Source organism: Melozone crissalis, unplaced genomic scaffold (assembly GCF_028551555.1).
Source record: "Melozone crissalis strain CALT ecotype California unplaced genomic scaffold, PUWL_Pcris_2 ptg000023l_1, whole genome shotgun sequence".
In the NCBI taxonomy this organism is placed as follows: Eukaryota; Metazoa; Chordata; class Aves; order Passeriformes; family Passerellidae; genus Melozone; species Melozone crissalis.
Window position 1 is genome coordinate 12062109 of NW_026535801.1, and position 17775 is coordinate 12079883.

The window sequence follows — 17775 nt, forward strand, 5'->3', positions numbered from 1 at the left end:
AGGAAAAGAGAGCAAAACTATTTTACCCCAATTTACTGGCCTAGCGTGGAGGAGGAGAATGGGAAAAGAGGCACTTTATTCAGATAATAAGCAAAATACCTGTCAAAGTCACAAGATAAGCAGAAAAGCTCTACATCAACCACTTCCAAACCCATTCTTCTGAGTTTTAGTATGCCTTATAAATCAGCCAAAGACTTATTAACGTCATTTAAGAATGTGAAAGAAGAAACAACAGGCTTTGAAGAAGATTGAATTATTTTACATCGTCAGTGTTACCAGCTCAGGAGGGCTGGTTGGTTGCTGGGGATTTAAGAAAACCTGCTTTGTAGCAGTCAGCACAGGGAAATTCAGCAAGCACAATTTAATAAACAAATGCAGTGGAGCACAAGTGTTGTGCCACCATCCTGCTCCACCAGGACGAGCCAGAAGGTCGGGCTCCCTTCCGCGGCTTTGTAGCAGACATGAGATCAGAAGTGCGGCTGTGCGCACCTGCGATAATGCGGTGATTCCGCTAAGTGCCTCGCTGAGAGAGGCCTTCAGGGGCCACCAGCACTCTGCTCTCCCCAGTGGCTCACTACAAACCATCTCCTGCCCCACAGCACAGGGCTGGAAGCTAAAATAAAATAAAAAAATGAATACAGCAGTAATTTCTTTCCGACAGTGATTTGACACCCAGCTGATGGAAGGAGCTAAACCCTGTAACCTCTGCACCTTGGGTTCTGCTGGAAGAGATTCTCTCAAAGCACCCACGGGGTTATGGATTCCTGCTAATAGCAGCAATAGGATGGATGATAAAATTATGGCAGTGTAGAAATGCTTTCTCAATTAATTTCCCATCATGTTAAGGCCATTATCAGTGGATGTCATCTGGTGAAATGGAAAAGAAAAACACAAACCCAGAAGCTTCCAATACCTCTGAAAGTTTCACTCACTTAGCACATGATATAATTGCAGGGTAGAGCAGCCTCTTGAAATAGTTTACCTTCAAAGAGAGCTGTAATGGTATTGATTTAAAGCATTGACAGGCAGAGCTGCTTAAAACATAAGCATAGATAGAATTAAAAAAGAAACAAGTACACAGCCCAGAGGGAAAGCAGGCAGAGATTCATCTCTCACCTTCCAAAAAATGGGCTGATTCAAGATTTCTAGATGTCAACCAGAGTCTTCTTGCACCAGCTTTCAACATAAAGCTCACAGACCACTGTTTTCCAGATCTTTATAATATACCATATTACATAATGCAGCTATTTCTCTAGAGGAGCTGTTTCTAACTACAGGTCCCCTTAGCTATTATCTGCAGTTTTTCAGGGGGAATATGAGAGTTTTAGAAAGGTATGGATGGGAAGAAACACAACTTAACCTCTATGGATGGGCTCTCAGACATTCACACACAGATATAGGCACACACATATTAATATATATGAAGGAACATATGCATTTATGTGTGCATTTATACAAATGCACAGCTATATGTGGTAATTAACTAGAACCTACTCTTACTTTGTCAAAATGAAGACTCTGCAAGAGAATAAAACAGGCAGGCTTTGCTCTCTTTTCTTCACAAGCTTTCTGTCTCCTCTTTTGCTCACAACCTGCCCGTTTTGTCACTCCTTCCCAATGCAGACATGGATGTGTATCAGCATGGAGCTGAGATTTTGGGATGCTGTGGGGACAGCTGAGCCAAACGTGTAAGAAAAGATCACTGGTGTATGGAAGGTTCCTTCTGTGTGTCGATCTGGAGACACAATTTCCCCTACTATAATTAAGGTACAAGACATATGATTAAGAATTAAAACTCAGCCTAAGAGAAAGCGTGTGTGCCAGGAAGAAGTGAGCAGAAGAACATTTACAGTAAGACAGGCAGCAAGAAAGCAATGAGCCAAAGCCAGCTGGAAGGGTTAGAGACTTTCTTTAACATACCCAAAGAAAAATGTACATCCATAAGCGAGAAAGAGGACAGAATCCTCTGGGCTGTATTTTTGTCTCTCCACTTTTGAAAATGTACAGGATATATCAGGGAGACATTTGCATTTACAATACAATTGCAACAGTCTTCTGGATATGCACATGCAACTATTCATTGGGACAAAGAATACATGGCGATTCTTATAATAAAAGTCAAAATTCCTTTTGGCTGTAAGAGAAACTGCCAAAGCCTTAACATTCAAGGGAAAACTTCTAGGCTGATGCACATAAACATGTCTCACAGGGTGCCTCAGACTGTGGTCCCATGGCTTGGTTTCAGCTGAATAGCACCACGAGTGCTCTGTGATGCAGCAAAGAGATGACTGCCTTTAACCACACATCATCACCCCACAGAGTTTACAGCCTGCTGGGATTGTTACTGCTCCCCTCCCCTTCCCACACTGGCTCAGCAATCTGGATGGCACTGATCCTCGAGACAGGAGCTAGTAAAAACTAAAAAAACAAACCAAACCAAAGCACTCAGACATAGTCGTGTTAGGCAATCACCACACAGGCAGATCCAGCAGGGAGGGGCTTCCAGCAGCAGCTGCAATAGGGCAGGACACAGCTTGGTGACATTCTGAGCATGAGGATGACTTCTAGCATGGCTCAGAAAGCATTACCAAAGATGACTGGACTCTGATTCTAGATTTCATAGCTCTGAATAAAAACAGGTGCCCAAATGAAAGAATGCCCTTTAGCAGTGGATACTGCTGCAAATAAGTAATAAACTGAATCCTATATCAAAATTCAGTAGTTACATTGATTTACCTTTCCCCCCCCTCCAACATTACAAGAAACAGCTCTAAGCACAGCTGGCATCTTGGGAATCAGGCAGAGAAAAGCACTGCTCTGTTTGTAGAGATCACCAAATAACCTAAAAATCAGGGAAAAATACTTTTGGAAAGAAGTGCTTCTCCGCTTGCTGAGGTAGAAATAGTTGCAATTATTGACAGCTCAGAAACATGGGATACAATTTGCTCTTTTAGGTCTGATTCCACTTTCCAAAACGAAGCAACTGGGACAGGGCTTTGACTGACACCCCTGAGACTTGGGCTCCTTTTGCCCAGTGTGGTCCTGGCCTGGCCCTGTCACTGCACTTGCCTCATTCCAGATTTTGCCGGCCGGAAGGATTTACTCAATGGCAATAAAATAGAACTTAACCTTATTCCATGGGCAGCTTCCTTGCTTCAGCTGCCAGCATCTATAGTGCCACTGCATTAAGGACTATCTGTTCTAATTTAAATGGGCTGCTTTACAGAGCAAAATGGAGAAATGTAGACTTTATGTCTACATCAGGGGCATCTTCAGCTTTGAAGACTGTGTAAGTCTTTTAAGCATCTCTGGATGTCAGCCATGTGAGATATAAGTGGACATCTAGGGCATGTTAATAGTTTTACTTTTAAAAATGTAACCTGTAACAATAAAGCACCTTTTTCTTAAATGAAAGCTAGAAGAGCAAAGGCATTCAGCAACAGATCCAACTTAGAATCACTGATAGTAGGGGAGGGGAGCCCCACACATTCACCTTGAAAACCCCCTCTAGCCATCATGTCAAGCAGAAAGATGATGCAGTCAAATATTCCCAGCAGTAGTGGATTATCGCTGTGTTTCTTGCCATAGCAATTGATGTTTAATTCCAGCTTTTTGAAAGTTAGATCACTGAAAATGCCTAGAGCTGCTCTGTATCTGCTCCACTTCAATACCTATCTGGTTTGGGAACCAGCCTTTGTAGCTGGTTATGTAACTTCATTTCAATCCTCATTAAAAACAACGCATAACACTGAACTCCTCCCTGCCCCAGTGACTTGCATCTCTTTGTTTCATGGGGCAATTTCAGCCACTTCCAACAGCCTCACTTTTGACTGATATTCTTCCTCTATCTAGATTCTGTGAAGAAAATGATGCCATTGACTTTTTGACGCAGCAGGACTTTGGCTTGAGACACAGCTGCAAGGACCACTCTTGTGGGTGAGTGGTTTCCCTGAGCTCTGCTGCAGCCACAGGATCTGGAGAACATTGGTCTGTGCTGTTACTATAACAAAACATCCCAGGATTTCTGTTAAACTAAAAGTAGAAGCTTTTGACATTTCATCCCAATTCTGAGTGTACAGTTTCTGAAAACTCAGAATGTAATAGAATCAGAATTTGGTGCTCAAGCCAAAACATGTGACATCATTTCAATTTAGCCTTCACTGAGTGGTCAAAGCCAGACAAAATAGGAAAAAAAAAAAAAGCTAAAGGTACAATAAGAATTTTAATAAGAACAGACTCCAGCCCGCTCAGTCCCTGCTGTGGAACTGGCAGCTTTTTACATCCTCATGAGATGGGTGAGGCACAGAATTATACAAATTCCTTATAGGGTTTGACAAGTCCATTACACCTATGATGTCTTTAACCTTGTACTACTTTATTGTACTGAACTTACGTCAAAGCAAATATTCCAGAATAATTGCCTGATAGTGTTTGACTACTGTGGCAAAGCTGCAGAAGACACAGAGCTGAGCTGTTCCTCCAGCTCCTGGAAAACAGAACTCAGCTCAGCCATTAGGAGGAGATCGAGCAGCCAAATTAAGTAGAAGCTGATGGTGATGCTTTCCCAAAACTAAACTGAAAATATTTTATAGTGACTAATAGCTGAAATGACTTTTGATCTGCTAATTTTAGTTATTGCTTGCTTCTGTTTGCCAGTCCTGATAGCAAATGGAAACAAAGAATGTAAAATAGCTGGAAGCATTACCTCTATTTCTGCTTTTATTAGGGACAGAAATTACTGAAATTTTCCAGACATCTTCTAATGCCCCCTTTTCAGCTTTCTGGACAAAAAAGTGTTTAATTTATGGAGCAGTTGTATTCAGTTGCTGCACAGTGCCTTTCTCCCAAGGTGGCAGACTGGGTGGTTCCATGGGTTTGGATGGCACTGCCATCACAAACACCATCTAGGTATGATGAGAGTAACAAAGCCCTAAGAAAGATAAGAGGAGCAGCAGCTACTGTGGTGTTTGCCAAGAGCTGCTAAAAGGTAGATCTGTGGGAGGGCTGTTTAAAAAGCAAGAGGCATAGGCAGGTAGTTATAAAGAGAGCTGTCTGCTACCACAGATGAATCCCTAATCATCAGGAGTCACTGCCATGCACTGCAGATTGCTTGTTTTAAACAGCAGGAAGAGTTACTCACTCTCTACAAGTCTTTAATTTCTTTAATTAGCAGGATGATAACCAAGAAGATGCCAAACTTGAGTCCCTGGCACACCAAACTTGAGTCCTTAGATGATCTCTTTTTTCTCCCTAACATCCTGAATAACTGAAATGGGATAAATCTAACCACAAGCCCACAGACATGCCCTGAATAAACACCATAACACATACAATGTACAAATAAGATCACATATTCTATGTTACATAAATGTTCACAGTTAAAATACTTAAAATGGTAAAACATGATGACAATTTCCCTGAAAAAGACAGAGTCAATAAAAATTGGTACCAAATGGGGAATCTTACTTGAAGAAATTAAATTAAATTGAAGAGAGGTGATGGAATATTTCAGCCCTAATTATTTTTCTAAGATCTTGGTACACTGTTTTATAATGATATTGTCATTCAAATCTGAAGATCTCAAAGGCTTATGTGCACCACAGAAATACAGGATGTGAAAGACCTGTATTGTTTTGAGGCAGGGAAGTATTAAGATAGTCTACATTCAAAAGGTAACACCACAGAAAGATAGAAGAGAGAAGACAAAATCCAAGCTGGAGTCTAACTTTCCTAACTTTCCTATGTGTTTCCCAGAAATCCCATGTCCAGTCCCACATGATTAATTCAAATCAAAGGAAGAGGAACAAAGAGCAAGCAGAGAGTCCTCCTGAATCCCAGGCCTCTGCTCTAATTATTGACCCATGCTCTCCTTCAGCATCACTTTGCTCTCACACAGTTTAATCCATTTTTAAGCCTTGACTAAAAAAAAAAAAAAAAAATAATACAAAATCTTTAAACCATTCATCCCCAGCCTTCATATATTACATTTAACACACATCAAGACAGAACATGGTTATTTTGTGTTTTCTGAATGTACAGTGGTGCTTTCACATCTCTCAGACTCTGCCATTGCTGAATTCAACTTTCTGTATAAAAATCAGAGCCAAAGGCAAGCAACCAGTACTGCACTTACCCATCCTAGATCTCAAAAACCTTAAATAATTTGCCTGGCAATGCTGAAGTGTATAGAAAAAGGATTTAGTGCAGGGACAAGATATGAAATAAACATCTGTATTCAGTCTTGAAATGCTTCAATTTGCCATACATCTCCCAGTTTCCAAGCACACACCCTGCCAAAGGCCTTTCTGATTAATAGCCTGGAATCTCCTTCCATGGCTCCAGGGAAAGGGGAGTGGATGTACTAATCTGTTATCCACCTGTCTTTGTATTATGTAATACAACACTTATTTTATCCAGGAAGATTCATCACTATTGACACCATAATAATCACAGCTTAAATTGCATACCAATGAACTCTCAATGCTAGCCCTATCTCAGCCTGGTAACTAGAGCTGAATCAGACTTGTCTGTCAAAAGCTAACCAGGAAATCTCTAATTATTTCCTAAATAAAACAAAATGGTTATTAGTTCATAGTGAAGCTAAACAGTTAGACTAAAAATAACCAGCTAAAAAGAAAAAAAAATCTTCTGCTATGCAACTGAGCACAGTAAATACAAATAAACAAAATCTATTCATCCTTCACAAACAAATGCACTTTCATATAAACTAATAATATGTCTGTTTTTAATAAGACATGACTGGAAGATTAGTCCTGCTTACATTGGTGCAGAATCAGATCTGCCACAAGTCCAGTGAAAGATGATGTTAAAGAATAATAATTGAGACCAAGGCTACATATTAAGGACCAGGTAGGGTTTGAATTTGAGCAAGCCTAGACTCTGGGATGTGTTAGATTGTATAAAAGACTCCAAAAACCTCTTTGTTGTATGGGAACGAGGGGGAGGTTATTTCACAGCACCTCAGATCACTTTGTCCACTCCCAAAGCGAGAAGAAATCTCTGCAGTTGTGAGGTCCTTTCTGTTATAAAGAGAAGCCTTTGAAGAAGTGACACACATTTCAGGACTGAAAAGTCTTAGACTCAGGTGCCTTTCATTCATTTGTGGGTAAGCTCTGGCTGCCTTTGGTTTCTGAAAGGAAATATGGACTGATGACTGCAATATTTCCTGTTATTTTAAACACTTTACTTTAAAGTAAAAGACTTTTGCACATTTAGAAGAATATTTATGCCACAACCAGTTTCCACTGCTGCAGGAACATATCTGTTCATGTTCAAATCGTGCATAATTGGCAGCTTTTGACCATTTTTTACCCAAGAAAAACTCCCCTAATACACACGTGGGCTAGGGAGAAAGTATCCCATCTGCTGACTGGCTCTGCAGGCATCTGGTGAATCCTGTCTTTTCCTGTTCTTAACGAGCTGCAGAAGCTGGCATGGCCATCACCACGAAAGATAATGTTAATGTTCAAAGAAATCCTCCTTTGCTCTTGCTCAGTCACTTCAGCACAGGCAACGAGAGCACCCCTATCCTGCAGCCCTGTCACCAGAGGTCACTTCTCTCCAGCTGGGGATTCTGTCCACAAGTTCAGTTTGGGAAAAAGGGCATCCTGACTTCATTCAAACATTACAAGTCCTGTAAAACAGCAATCCTACCAAGGAAGGCTGCCAAGAGTGCCGAGTTCTTTCTGATCAGTTTGGGAGCTTTGGGATGGTGTAACCTTCTCTGTCTTTATTGAGCATCACCACCACTGATGAAGATATCAAAACTGCATTATTTAGAGGGAGCTCCACCTTAGAGTGATCTTCCAGACTAAGCACCAGCAGCAGGCCCATTGTACATTTGAGAAAGAACATGTGGAACTTGCACTTCAAGAGATGAACTTGTTTCCTGGAGTTTGACCTTGATAATTGATGAGAACTAAGAGATTGTCAGAAGTCCTGAACCCAGTTTTGTATTTGGAGGCAGCAGGTGCAACTTCCCACTGAAATGAGAGACCTGACTTCAACAGAAAAATTATTTTCATGACTCTGAAATAAGCCTTCTTCCTTGGTCCACTAAACCTAGTTTTCAGCTGTTGCATAAAAATGGAGCACTAAAACCACTTGCTGCAAATTTTTATCAGGTTTTTGTAGTGTGAAACTGAATACTTTTTAGGTGGTATCTCAGGCTAGGGAAAAAGTGATTTAAAGCTTCATTAGGTAAAAGATATACCATCATATCAATGATATTTTGACAAATTTTAGATATTCTGGATACTCTTTAGATTCTGGAAAACATTCAATGCTCAGAAGACAAGTGAAATAAATTGAGCTAATCAATAAGTAGACAGAAAATGTCTCAGTGTGGCATGAGCAGAAAATATTCCAGCATTTTCTATGTCCCTGATTACCAGTGGGCTAAAAAAGGGCTAAAAATATCTCAACATCAGACTCCTTCAGTAGGACTACACACATCCACTGGCATCTGACATTCAAATTCCTGGTGAAGACCAAATGCGTTTCTACTTGCAAGCATCCCATTCCTTAAAGTGATATTTATATCCATGCCTGAGTTTGCTCTGGCATTAAAAAATAATAAAATAGTGCCAAAAATACTGTTTCCTCTCTCCTTCCACCCCAGCCTAGCCAGCACATAAACATGGTGCAAGCTGCACACCACCATGTATTGATGCTGGTGTTTCTCAGCACACAGGATTTTTGCTGCTGAACTACTCACAAGTGACTGTCCTGGACCACGTTGCCTCAGGTAGTCCCATACAGAGATCAAAAAGATCACTGCACCCAAAGCATGTGGTTTTCTTCCTTGTATAAACAGAAATCACTGTATCAGTGATAAAAACTGTTGGGGAAGTGAGGGAAGAAGTCACAAGAGAGATATTTTTGCTCTAAAAGTAAATTTCTGGTTTGTAGTAATATTCCACTAATAAAATGCATGAAAATTTGGATTGTGAATTATTATTTACTGTCCTGATATTTGACTTCCTTCTAGACCACTAAATTAACATTAATAATGTATACATGTGCTTGTGACTTTTTGCCCAAAATGGCACTGTGGGAGTTATTCTGATGCTTTCGTCTATAGATATCTGTATTTGTAGTACAGCAATATCATCATTATGGCAAATTATGTCATACTGAGAACAAATAATGGAATCTGAACCAGGAGAACCTTAATTTGTTTTACAGCACTTGTGGACAGAGGAACTTTCTCCCAAAGTAGCAACAGTTCAGCAAAAGCCCACTCAATGACAAGCCAGAGGTCTAAATTCATCTTTTCTCTGAGATGGACCAAAGGTTTGAACCTGTTCCTCATTAATCTACCAAACATCCCAGGCAAAAGGCTCCCTAAAGCAGGTCTGCTTCTGCATGGTATTGACTTTAACTAAAGCTAGAAAGGAATACTGCATTGTCAAAACCCTCATGGCTGGAGCCATTTCCCATCCCATTCTCTTTTCATAGGGGCAATGGCAGGGTGGCCCTACAAGTTAACTCGAAGATAATATGTGTTACCTACAGTTTTATCCAGTATACTCATAAATTAACTCCTTAGTAAGAGGCATTTCCTTTACCTGAAGACGTCATTTTGCCTATCATAGCTGAAACAATCATTTCTGATTACATTTTCAGCAGTAACCTGAAAAAAATGTTACATTTTCTATGCAGGGTATGGTGTAGTTACTTGCCTTCAGTCTATTTTTTTTTAAGATCACAGAAATAATTAGAGCAATTAGAGAGGTTATTTGATGTGTTTCTGTTAGAGGCTGTCAAGTCTAGCCCTTTCTAGCAGAAAGAAAACATTTTCTGAATCCATAAAACATACAAATACCTGTGTTCTGGTTGAGTTTTTAAAAGTCTGTTCCTGTGTGCAGTTTATGGTCTCTCAACTCATATTAGTCACCTGGGCCTGAAGAAACATTTTGCAGTATTTTATCATCAAGTCCAAGGCAAAACTGTCAACAGGACATACTGCTTGTTCTGTTCAGTCAGATCACACTTGAGTTTTAGCATTACAGCAGTAGAATATCCTGTTTGCTTGACAACAGGGATCCTACAAATTCATTTTGAATGTTGCAGCTCCATCTAAGTAGAGCAGCATCACTTGATGTGGAACATTATTGCCAGTTATGTTAAAGGAGCTGAGCAAATGCCCTGAGAATGAAAGTGCATGCTACTGCCTCTCATGAAACATTTATCAGCAAATGTGGATACTGATACCTGCAGGGAGGCTGCTCAGATACCACTTGCCTTTTTGGACATGCTTCCCAAAAAACAGCGCAGTGCACAAAAGCACTTCCTCAGAGCTTTCCATGTGAGGGGTTGGATTACATCCTCCTACAGCAAAGCACATGGCTGTGCCACTGGTGTTCTCCTCACCCTGGATCCTTCCCCAGCGCCACCCCAAGGGGGATGGACACTGCTGCTCATTTCAGAGAGAACAGATCCTGGCACATATCAGACCACCACTGCATGGGACGGCTGATTTTTTGCCATCTAATGAGAAGCTGCAGCACAGGGCTGTAAGATCTTTTAGTGAGAAAGGTGCAGTCTGTATTTAGGGTGAAGCTAAGAACTATCAAATGAGCTCAAAGTCCTCTCCCACCTTCCAAATAGAAACTTCCTCAATTTTCTCTTTTCAGAGCTTCCTGCTCACAGTTAAGTTTGCCAGTCCCTTTCCTTTGTTCACTGCTGCCCTGAAGGTTGATAAAGTCTTGTCTGCCACTCTACAAAAACTCAGATTGGGAAAATTAGTGCCAGGATTAGGACCATAGGTTTTCTGAGAAGCAGCAGCATTAGCCTAATGAGATTTCTTGGGAGTTTTCCTTCTAACCTTCAAATAGTTCTAGACATGTGCCAGGATGTAGACAAGGACTTGTAAGTTATTTTTTCTCAGTGTCCTTAACTGGTCTGTTTAGCTGGCAAATGCTACAGCGTTAATTACACAGCATGGGGATTTTTGTCTGCAGAATTAGCAAGGCTTTTCACACACATTTCACCTGTAGCCTCAAAGGCTCGAAACTTGATATTAATAAAATTAAACTAAAACAATTTCTGAGGGATTTGTGATGCAGGCTCCTCAGCTCCAGGTCAGTCCTTGCCTGGGGCTTTTTTTTGAGTTTGCTGTTCTATTGTTCTGTTTTGACCATTGCTGCTGGGCTCTCCTGCTTTATCTGAGCACAGAGCAGCCCAATCAAAGAGCTGCTGCCCTGTTTGTCAACCTGCCCTCTGCCCAGCCCTCCAGGCCCCCAAAAACTCACACTCAGCACACTGAGTTATATCTGCTAGCTCAAACACTCTCCAACCTTTTAAGCATTGTGCCAGAATGATGCCCCAACTCTTCTATTTTCATCAGAAATATGACCCTCATCTTCACTGTCTGGAAGAGCTGAAGTGTCTTCAAACATTTCTTCCTACACAATCGCCTTTCAGTGAGGGGAAAGTAATAATGTACTAAAGAGCCTAATCTGTTTTTGTCTGCTACAGGTGAGTACCTTCTCTTCCCCAGAGCCTGCTTTTTCAGATCTGCCCTTTTCCAGAGGCATGTTTAACCTAAATAAAATTAAGGGCTCCTCTTCTGCCATGAACAATATTTTCACTTAAAAAGATAAAGCAAAATACATGCCATCAGGGAAAGATTTAATCAAAGAGGGAAAAAAAATAAATTACTTTCTATTTCAGAAAGCGATTCTTGGAAGCTGTCAAATCTAAATTGGTTTTATTTGGCTTTTGACCTTTCCTGCATCAAAGCACCTGAATTCAGAGGCCAGCTCAGTATCATGTGTACAAGTGGAAAAGTTGACATGTGTACCCTCCAAGCACTTCACAATCAACTCTTGTGATCTCCAGAGAACAAAATAGGCACAAGATGCAGATTACAACACCAGTCAGAAAACCCAAACCAGAACTGAAGCCTTACATCTGACAGACGTTTTTAAAGGCTATGAAGAGGACTAAGTGGCACCAAAGATTTGGTAGAGTGTGTGGATTTTTTTTTGCTCCAGAGAACTGTGGGAAGCTGTGTACATCAGATTACTGGCAAGGCCTTTACACTCAGAGCTCCTCAGACGGTTGGGACTGTGCTTATGCCAAGCTCTAGATAATATCAATGCTCTGGAAAATTCATGGCACGTTATGGGAAGAGATCCTGCATCTCATGCAAACAGCATTATGTTTGATGCCAAGCACTTCAGAGCATCTCAAACTGAGGCACAGGGAGGTAGGAGAAAGCATCCACAGCCACATGCACACTGCTGAAATTCTGATGTTACAAGATATTCCACACTCAGAATATTCTGCAGTTTCAGTAATTCAGGACAGTATCTCTTTTATGCAGGGTCATTTAAGTCTGTTTCATTAATGAAAGAAGATGGTTACAAATCTCATTATTTCAGTTAAAATATTTGGCTAGTCCTTTAGAAGCAGGTCCCTGACCTCTTTTTAACTGTGAAATGGTAAATTTCAATGCATGTATATACACAGATATATGCACACATATAAATTTATATATCTGTGACCTAAGTGCTGAAATTACTAATCTCTTCATATTTGCATGGAAATAAAATATATTAGAATACTGCAGGTTCCATAGATTTGCCTAAATTCTGATACATTTCTTAGAAAAGAAAAAGAAATACAGGAAAGAATCCTTATTCCACTGAACTAACTATACATGCAGAGCCAGGACCTCTAAGCATAAATCAGCATAAATCTGTTGCAGATAGTGCTAATGGAAATAGTGATTTATACCAGCTGAAGTACCACCCCATCTCATTTAGAATTGTTTGCAAAGACTTTCTGTGTCAAACACTGCCTACATTTATTTGCTGAAGCTGTCCTACTAACTTTAATTGAATCAATTCCTTAAATCGAGCAGAGTTTAGCCTGTCTTCTTGTATAACTTATGTATAATGATACAAATGTTCTGCAAATACACCAAATAACAAAATAAACACTGATCAATGTGAACAGAAACATGTATTTGTTGAATTCTGGAGCCAGGTAGTTTGCAGTTTTTATTACCTGCACTTTGTAGTTTATATGATAGCACTTTTGTATATACAAGCTTTTGCTAATGTCTGAGAGTACTTTGGGTGATTTAGGAAAGAGAATATTTAAAAATGCAAACATCCACAACTTTTCTTAATTTCTACACATTTTCTTTTGAAATGATTCACACTTTCTCTTCTAAACTAAACTGTTTATGCACGCTTCTTTAGCAACACTGAGTTCCTACAGCTACAATGTTTCTGAAGCTTTACATGCCTATTTCAGAAAAAGGCTCATTAGCCACACAGAAAAACTTGCTACTCAGAGCTTGTTTCCCAACAGCATCCACAGTTACAGGGCAATAACTTAAATAATCTTTTAAACACCACTGTTCCTGTCTCTCAACTCCTTTCAAATTTGAGTTGTGTTGTGCATTTTTATTCTTAGGATATTAACCTTGAATTGTATGCCTGAACCAAAACAGAGGCACCTAAAAAGTCTTCTTACTTTTCTTTAGACTTTGATAGTCCACAAGAAATTGGAATTTAGTTGCCAGGCTCCAAGCAGCCTAGATCAGAACCTGCACATTTGCCCTGGGCACAGGTTAGATGCAGCTTTCACATCACATTTGTGCTGAACAAAACTCAAGGACCTTCAAACCCCACTTCTCCCACCCAAACATCTGGAGTTGTGCATGCATTTGGCAGTTATCCTCTAAACAGGAAAACCCTTTTGGATCAGGTTTGTCACATGCAGTTTGGATGGTCAGCAGGAATGCACTCAGGATCACTGTATCTGTTACAATTTTAAGTGAGTACTGTAGGAATAGGTGGAGGTTTTTAATAAGAAAATACACTTACATCTAGACAGTCGCAAAAGATGGCTTTGGCTATTCATAAAATTATGTCTCAAAAGTTACAGCAAATTTATGAACCCAAATTGACACCTTAATACTATTATTATTTGTTCAACATAATAATAAACCAGACTGACTTAAACTCATATGAACAAAACTAATAGAAGACAGACAAACCAGAAACAGACATATTTATACACACATTGGGATTTACTTTCAAAATCAATTTTTAAAAGCATCCCCAAAAGACTTATTTTTCAGTGTATCACTGTTAGCCTCAATCTCTTTTCCTACCTATTAGAACTGGAGCGGAGAACGACTGAAATACTCTCTTCAATCACTCTGTTATCTCTTTTGGGGAGCATCCACATCTATACAGCATGATAGCTGCAACCATGACCCCCAATAGTAATATATATTCTCTTTGTTAAATTCTTGTTTCTGGCCTTTATTGACAGTCCTTTGGAGACTGAGTTTCTCAAGCAGCTGTTACGGTGGCACAAAAGCTGGGATGATAGCACTTTATTACCTTAAAGAGGAAATACTTAAAAATATTATAGTGCAAACTTTCTTCTCACTATCTTAGCACAGCACCACTTTAACTCCATTAATATTCTCAAAATTATTCTCTTGACATTCTTTAGCAAACTCCAAGAATTTCCATTTACATCACTGGGTGATCAAACAATGAAATAGATGGATACCCTGGATAAGGAAGGTGGTCTGTCCTCAAAGTTGTAGCTGACCTTTTTGGTGACCTGAGAAAGGTCATTCCATTGCTTTCATCACTTTCTGATCCTGCTTTTTTCTGTCTGTCTCTTACCCTGCTTTTGTACAGTGCTGGTTGCACCGGTGTTTCTGTTTACTAGACATTAAAAAAAAAAATTCAAGCCCATTTAAAAACTAGAAGAGATACAAAGCTGACCTTTTCATTGCTTCATCCAGCTCGTGTGCAGCACCCTGGACTACATGGTTGTGATTTATCTGTGTACATTAGTCTTACAATCAAATATCCCAATTTCATACACACCAGAGCCGTGGGCTCAGAAATAGTCCATCGATCAAGTCCTATTGTAAATATAATATGACACACAGTGCAGATCAATATTCTGCTGTGCCTGCTACTACAATGCAGAGTGCGAACAAATCATTATTTTTAGCTCTTAATAACTAGGGGAGCTTAATTTCCTCATTTTAAAGGTGAAGAGAGGTGTTTGAAAAACAACCCCATTAGTGGCCACTGTGTGAGCCCCAATCAGTGTGGGGATGGAGCAGAAAACAGCCACACACAGGCACTGCACGAGCCCATTTTCTGTTCATGAGTCCAAGGCATGGCCACTGTTCTGCTCCCCCTGTGCAGCCACTCTCTGCAAAGGCAGAAGTGCCTTTTCTGCCAAGATTTCCAGAGCCCCAGGATATTTGGGGAAGGCTGAGTGCAGGTTGGCACTTGCACCCCTGCTGGGCAGGCTGGGTGCAGTCCCCGCCCTGCTGTGTTGCATTCCATACACAGAGCCTGGATGAATTTCTTCTCTATGGAGCTGCAGACAAGATGACACAGGAACAGCTCAGTACAGAGACCCAAATTTGCTCCAAACAATTCGCTGCTTTTTCTCGTAACATCTCCCATTTTCATCCTCTCCTTCCCAAAACTGAGAAAACCCAAATAAACTGACAGGGACTCAGTGAACTGAGTTTTTCCCCTCAAGGACAACAAATCCAAGAAACGAACAAATCAGCAATTTATGAAACAGAGAAAACAAAAAAGCAAACCAGAAAGATAACCAAGATTAAAAAAAAGTCAAATCAACAACTTCAGTAACACTTATGAAACCTTTCCTAATGAACAACTACTAGGACAAATTTCTTCCCTTTAATGAAGTTACCTTCCTTGAAATCTGAGAATGCCAAGGCCCAGGACTCCTGGTCAACTTTCTGAGGCTGACCACCAAGGCATTACCCACACTGCATCCAAACCCAACTTCCCAAGCTGCCAGTAGTTCACTCAAAAATTCATGAGCACAGGAATGATCACCTGTAAACGTCCTTTTAAATGTAGATGCTACTGATTTTATTTAGTTAAAACTGGCCTCAGGTGATTGTCTTTTCTGTTTTCCTAAACAGTAATTTCTGGTGTTTGAACTTCATTTCCAATGTTCTAACTTCAGTAATTGCTGCTTTAATCTTTTGCAGCTTCACATGTTCTTGGTAATAGAGAATAATAAATGTAAATGTAACATTTAGGCCATCAGTAATTTATCCTGGGAGAGCAGTTCAAAGGGAGCATCAGCTTGAAACTATTGGTTCGTTTGTAAAGTTTGAGGCAGGAGACCCAACTGTCATTTGACTTCAAGGAGCCTTTGTACGGGACTAATTATAAGACAAAGCCACTGGACTCGTACTGATCAGTTATTTATATTTTTGATGAAGTTATCTGCAGTTATTTTTTGATCTCTAATTAGAGGTGACCTCTAAAGCACGGTTTTGCTTCATTTTCTGGAAGAGCAGCTCAGGAATCATTCTATCACTCACTTAAAATAAATACCGCAGTGATCTCAACACTCCCTAGAGCCGATTCTTAGTTAACAAGAGAAGAAAAACATCCGATTAAGTTCCCAGAGCTGGCTCTCTGAGTGGCCGAGGACTTTTTTAAAATATGTCACACAGATGGAAAATGTTTTCTAGTAATATCTACAGCAAGCCACGACACTCTCTTTTAGATCCTTCATAATTTGTGAGACAGAATTAACAGCTGTTTTTAAAGTAAAATATAACCCAAGGGAAATAGGAGGAGAGGATGAATCCTGATGCTTCACTTTCTGACATTCTCAGACCAGGAAAGGAAAGGTTTCATTTTTGTCATTTAAATGCTAATATAATTTCATGACCACCTGCCACACCATAAAATGTTTTCCGTTGCCTTAATCACATTCTGCTCTCCTCAGCAGAAAATCAGCTGATGCTAAAATACCAAAAGATTATTAGGAAACTTTTACTTTTATGGGCAGATCATTTGGTATATAAGAATGATCTACTTGGGGCAATCGCTTAATTAAATGCTGATGTGTGCAGCAGTCACTTTCCAATACCGGGGAGAACAAACTGATGTGCTCGATGGCCTCGAGGAGCACTGGGGGAGTTTTAGATTAGATATTAGGAAAAATTTCTTCACAGAAAGGATTGTCAATCATTGGAACAGGCTGCCCAAGGAAGTGGTGGAATCATCATGCTTGGAAGCGTTGAAAGAATGTGTGAATGTAGGGTATGAGGACATGGTGAACATGGTGGTGGCACTGGGTTAACAGTTGGACTTCATGGTCTTGGAGGGATTTTCCAACCTTAATGATTCCATGGCCTGCACCAAGAGTGAATCTACAGCTCTCCATCCCTAACTTCTGCTACTTTTAGTAATGAATGCCACATCCATGGGATAGAACAATATTCCTATGCTGCAACGGATGAGACGACTCTGACTCCCTCCTGTAGAAGCTTCCCCAGAAGTGAAGCACCTTTCTTGTATTTTAGGGACACAACAGACACAAACTGGCTTCTCTATTCTTTCTTCTGATTATAAATATAGTGTATTTTCAGCTGCTTTGACTAGACACTGTTTTCAAGTAATTAAGTTGAAAAAAATCAAGGTGCCTGGCAATATCTTTTTAAAAAATAGGAAATAGCAAAGACACTGAAATATTCCTGGAAGGAAGCAAGGCATGAAAAACTGGAAGGAGCAGTTCAGCAGATATTGAACAGATCTGCTTTTAGAATACAGCAGAAAGGTTTGGTCTGATAAACCCTGATGAGTGGTTTCAGCCACAGAGGTTCATGAATATGAGCAAAACTGCTGTGCTATGCGTTATTACTTCCCTGATTTCTTCCCATTTGAGTACCTTATTCAAGGAAATATTTGCTACCAA